The sequence below is a fragment of the Pollicipes pollicipes genome, unplaced genomic scaffold (genome assembly GCF_011947565.3).
Source record: "Pollicipes pollicipes isolate AB1234 unplaced genomic scaffold, Ppol_2.1 Scaffold_7261;HRSCAF=8764_pilon_pilon_pilon, whole genome shotgun sequence".
Taxonomy (NCBI): Eukaryota; Metazoa; Arthropoda; class Thecostraca; order Pollicipedomorpha; family Pollicipedidae; genus Pollicipes; species Pollicipes pollicipes.
The window spans coordinates 45,278,095-45,284,094 of record NW_023597054.1 but is presented as its reverse complement, the minus strand read 5'-3'; positions in this window follow the sequence as shown (position 1 = coordinate 45,284,094).

Below are 6,000 nucleotides of genomic sequence, written 5' to 3'. Positions count from 1 at the left end.
CCATTGTTGTGCAACAGAATTCCCGCTGGTGACAGTCCTTTGGCGTTGTTAAATCAATTGTTACCAGTCATTCATAAATTATAAGCTGTTATCTCATAGGCTTGACATGGGGAAATCAACCAATATGGTGCATCGTGTAATGGCACGGGTTAACAGTGTCATCATGGCACTACCTCAGTGCTGTACTGTGGCATGGCATAATGAACAATGATAAGGTTTCAGTACTGCAATCCCTGCTGCTTTCATAATAAATCCACCATGAAAAGATGGGCCAAGCGTGCATTCCTGTATTAACTCCACATCTCACATATGACTGACCAAAATCACCTGATACAATATACAAATTACTTTCAACAAAGTACCCAACTAATAAGTGGCATCACTTGCTCCGCCTGTTTTGAGAATCCACAAAACATAGATGACAAAGATGCAAACACGTCTTCTGTTTCCACAGCCAGGCAACATGCTGCGGCCATCAGGCTGCTTCACTCAAAAGTATTGTACACACTAGAAAAAGCACATGCATGACTAGACAATGTTATATGTAGTTAAATGACACTGCAAACCTGCTGACCTTGCACAATGCTGGAAACATGACAAGTGCATGTAGTTATGGTTAGATGGGCAAAATGCAAGGAAGTGATGAAGTGCCGGTGCACGCAAGGCCCAAGATAACAATTATCAAGTGTTGTTCAAGAAACTATATTCTAAAAATATTCATAACATAAAGTATAACATAAGCTATGATACAACCCAGTTAAGCATCAGTTTGTGTCGGGAAAATTATGGTTTTCGAATCAGACTAAGTTTAACTACACCAGAGATAAAAGCTCGGACGATGAAGACCCTATATTCGTAGTCGATCTTATTAATCCTTCATCTGGGGAACTGTTCTCCAGGCAGGAGGAAAAAGAGATTTACAACATTTAAGTGGCATTCCTGCGCCACGAATCTCCCGTCAGAAGCCTCCCGGAAATGACCAAGAAATCAAACCTAAGGGATCAACATTGTACCCAATAGTGCGCCACTAGATTAATCTGGCAAGTCAAGATAAATTATCACGAATGGCTCTTAAGCAATTCATACACTCCCTGATATCAAAACAATTTTCGGCGCAACGCAATTTAGAAAACAAATGGCTACGAGGCTATATACTTTGTACCGGCAGGTAGAACCTACGATATTTTTGGTAGAAACAAAGAACACGGTCATTCAGCCCTTTCATTTCCGCATGATCAACAGGATAGCCCCGACAACTCCTTTTCTGCACAAAATTGGTTGATCAGAAAGTAGCTATTGCACAATTCACTCACATTCGGTTGAAACACTGATGCATTTACATTGGGATTGTATGAGAACCCAGGCTTTCCTCAGTGGCGTTTTCAGCGAAGTATCTGAAGACTTTAACGTGACATTAAACCTTGACAAGAAGCAAGGGATATTCCCCAACTTACAAAGCATGAGAAGCATTTAAATTCGTATTATACGATTAGGCAAACTCACGATTTATAAGGCGCATCTGAGGAAAGTAATACCACAAATAGGACACTTCCTACGCTTGCTAAAACTTGGAGCACAAAAAGAGCGCCGTTCCACCGAATTACGTGACGAAACGAATAGCTTTAAGGACAAGTGGGGAAGAGTAGGGCTTATATTGCGCATCATGTCCGAAACCTCACAAGCATAAAGCTTTGGTGTGGAGCGCGCGCATGTACAGTGCAACACACAACTCGAGGAGATATACACGTATTCACTAACACACACATGCTTTCAGACCACAAACATACGCACACACACACCTACATGTACGCATTCATGCCTTTCCTGCAAGCACCATTCGCGGTAAACGCAGTGTTGTGTGTGGTCGCGGCGGGAGGTTGTAGTGGCATGTGCTCCAAAATGAGAGCGCGAAAACTAGGCATTGTGGCTCTAGTGCGGACAATGCTAATGCTGTGCATATTGTTATCTGTGCGCAATCATTTGAAGTGATGTGCTCGTTTACATGATAGACTGCGGCATGGTGTCAAGTGTTATTGGATATGGTTGCCGGATATTTTGAGCGATCAATCATTGTACGCATCGCGTTCTTGTGACGATTCTGCTTGGGTGTGAGGTAATTTGTGAGTAACTTGGAAAAATACATTAGAATGACCAACATAACTATTATTGTTTGCGTTAGCGCTACCATGCGGCTGGCATGTCGGTGGCGCGCTGCGGCGTCGGCGAGGGGACCGCGTTGGTCCAAGTGACGCTGGTGGCCGCGGCCACACATCAACATTCTTCCTGGTATTCAGTCACCCTTGGCAGCGAAAGACGGCCAGAGACGGAGCCGGTGACGTTTTTCTGGGTTAGCGTTGTCGGGATGTCGCCGAGGCCTTGGGTCAGAAGACACTTTCCCTATATTACCGTCATTTTCAGTCGGGTCAATGTCATGGTCACGCAATCAAACATTTGCTGGTCAGTCATTCCGTGGTAGAATATTCGGAGCTGGACCTCACATGAACCTTGACGCGAAGACGGCTCTCTGTCCCTGAGCGCATGTTTGCAGAGGCGCGGCCGCCGGTCAGCCGCCTGAGGGCAGAACCAGGGCCGGTAACGCTGCAGAGTCTGGAGCGAGCCACCGATCAGCTCCGCACCACGCCCGGGAGACCCGCCACGTGAGCGGCCGCGTCCCAGACTGGCAGTCCAGCCGGGGCTCGGGCCGGCGGTTCGGCCGGGGCTCGGACCGACAGCCTCCGGGCCGTACAGCGCCGCTCTGGCCCGGCAAGGAGCGGACGCTGCTGCACTTTGTGGGCATGGAGCGGACGCTGGTGCTCTGGGCGGGTGTGGAGCGGACGCTGGTGCTGTCGGCGAGTACGGAGCGGACGCTGGTGCTCTGAGCGAGCACAGAGCGGATGCTGGTGCACCGAGCGGTCGGCTCAGGCCCTACTAGTCGATGAAGACGGCGTGTTTTCTGGACGAAACAGAAGTACAGTGCAGGTACTCCGTGGTTTCTCGGTTTATATTATTTTTTAATTTTGTGCCAACATCATTAGGTAAGAGCGCCATCAATCATGACGGAAATGAAGTCGACTGACGTAATCTGAAGGGTGTGAGAAAATTGAGCTAGCTCAGGCACTTTACGAGATTAAATCAACATCCTGGTGTCTAACCGGGATCAAGAAAACCTCATACAAGCTTTGAAACACAGACGTGTGGTGATATCAAACGAACCAAAAGTCCTTGCAAGCGGAAATGACTGGAAATTTTGTCTCCAAAATCTTATGTCAAAATATTCATAACATAATCAAGCCGATAAGTCGATGTAACACACATCGTTTAAGGTGACAAGTTACATTTGTTTGGCATAGTGCAATCACTCTGAAAGAAGCAATCGCTGCTCTATGTACTTAGTTGTGAAGTACAATTGTATATATGATCGTGATGTACTTTGTACAATTGTAGCGACATCAGGACAGATGCCTGCTATTCATTGTGAGGTTTAACCGTCGCCTCATGAGTTTGTTAGCTTTCACCATACGAAGGGGGCCGGCGTTGAAAGGTACCAAGATTGCGGATACCGGTAGTGTAGCGGTAAAGCTGCACGTCTAGTAAACCAGGGGTACGGGGTTCAATCTCACGCGGTAACCGCCCTTCCTGCCAGGGTGCGAGGCAGGCGACGCCATACAGCCTCAGCAGCTGAGTGTGCTGTAAAGCCCCAATGTTTCAATTAGCACGGGACGGATATGGCATGAAAAATGTTGAATGTGACCTTTGACAAGTAAATTCAGGTCATATCGGTCAAATCGCCGCCAATTAGCAAGCAAGACGACGTAGGCACCAACTGTTAATTGAATAACTGAACATGAGACAGCAATGTAGAAACCGAAGTTGAATACCACTCGGAAAAAAATGCTTCCGATGGACGCTTAATGGAAATCGACAGATTGAACCTGCCATATGTTTAAATTACGTCAAAGGGGAAGGCGATTTCTCCGTTGACTCTTCGGGCTAGTAAAACAACTAAAGAACAAAATCGATGTTAACAGCGGTGTAAAAAGACCTTCCAAGCTGGAAGACATGGGCCATTACGGCTCTAATCATATGACCTTTAAAAGGTTAAATACTGTCACAAAGGTCCAAGTTTGAGTTGCCTTGACCTTGGGTGAACTAACCTGTTAAAAGCAAGCTGAACGATAGCAATGAAAGAGTGTTATAGATCTAAAAAAAGTTTAGATAAACTTCTTTGAAGTGCGTTCATTGATACCAAGCGTTCTTCAAACATCAATGACCTGACCGCGCGAAACAGATCATTGATCCTGAATTGCTAAGATCGGAAACTTCAAAGCCTTACAAAATGGTTGAAAATGCTGTAAACTCAATTACACTAAATTTCAGTGCTGTGACCGAAGTCGTCCAGAAGTTACTCCGTATAAACCTTTCGTGGGGGCCTCTGAAGCCCATTGTAACGGCCTCATTCAATGGACTTTCTTCAGTTATATAGGGATTTAAACTGACATTGTCATTCTTAAGATCATTCCGTGAAGTTCAGTCGTGCCTTTTTAAGGTTGCAAATCCTCTCGTCTCTGAGCTTGGCGCACGCAAACTTGCGCAGACTATTCACACCACCTAATTTGAAGTCACCAGATGTGTATAAAGTCAAGGAAACATCCGAATTGCGCCTCCTCGAAGAAAAAAAAATCAAAGTTCTTGGCCTGAGCGGCTCGTTTATAATCACTAACGTACCCTTTTTTAAACCAGGCCAGACGGACATTTTTCACACCTTCAGCAGAGTTTTCGCCGCCTCTAGAATTGAAGACTTTTTAAATCAGGAGGAAGGCAGCATTGAATATCCCAGTAAATTGTAAGCGAGGTTGACCCATTGGCCATGAATAAATTAAACAACGGGCAGAATACTGGACTGTCCTTCCTACTTTGAGAGCAATAAGAGAGGGAACGCGGTGATATAAAGCAAACGTATTATGCGCTGATGGCGGTCCTAAGAGTCAGATGAAGTCTGCATTTGCCTACTCTCATGAACGTGGTATGGGACAAAAGAAGCGACTATGGATAGCATTTGTTGAGTTTACCATAATCTCCGTCACGATGACTTGCAAGATAAAACATGAATGCACACAGCTGACATAACAGCCTTTGAAATATTTACATTTTGCACGTTTGATATGGAATGACCTTCAGTAATCTGACTTGGCAGTTCCACGTCATAGATTCATATTACCATACACTACCAGCAAAATGCCGTTTGCAAGGTGGAACAAGCAGGGTGAGAACAGACGACATCGCTATCACCATGGTTGTTGTTCACCACCAATCGTTGTTTTCACGACGGATTGCAATGCTGAACTTTTCAAGACTTAAATCCGTGTTCAGCAGTTATTCCATAACGACATGCCTGTTATTAGCGATTTTCGGCTAGAAATGTCTGGAAGAAATGTAAAAACGTGGTTGTAGAGATGCATGACATACGTTGCGGCTTCCTGGTTGTAAGCGAGATAATAATCACCATCTTGATCATGGCATCATGATCATGATCATGCTCATGATTCCAGACATTTTCCTAGTGCGGCTATTAAATAAGATTTGGTGGTATGTCTGACGCAGACACGACAAAACCTCTAACCCGCCCATAGCCTACAGGGAACACGGACGCGTTCTATGTCCTGGCCACGTTCCTGCCTCAGGTATGCACTGCTTATGGCGTTTACAGATCTAAACATGATCCATGATGAATAATCATTAAATCAAATGATCCTCAAAGTTTGCCTTGCTCCACACGACGCGATGTAGGCAATAATGGTGCGACCGACAACCAATGTCCTCAATCGATCCAAACCACCGACAGACTTGGTATTATCCTGTACTTTGGATGAATCAAAGGCACGCACGGAGGAAACAAACGTGTCTGAAGAGACTCCTTACTTAAAATAAATTCTTTCTGAGCTCGATAAGCGTGGTTTAGCTAATAAGTGCAAAAAAAAATGCGTGAAGACAATAATATCG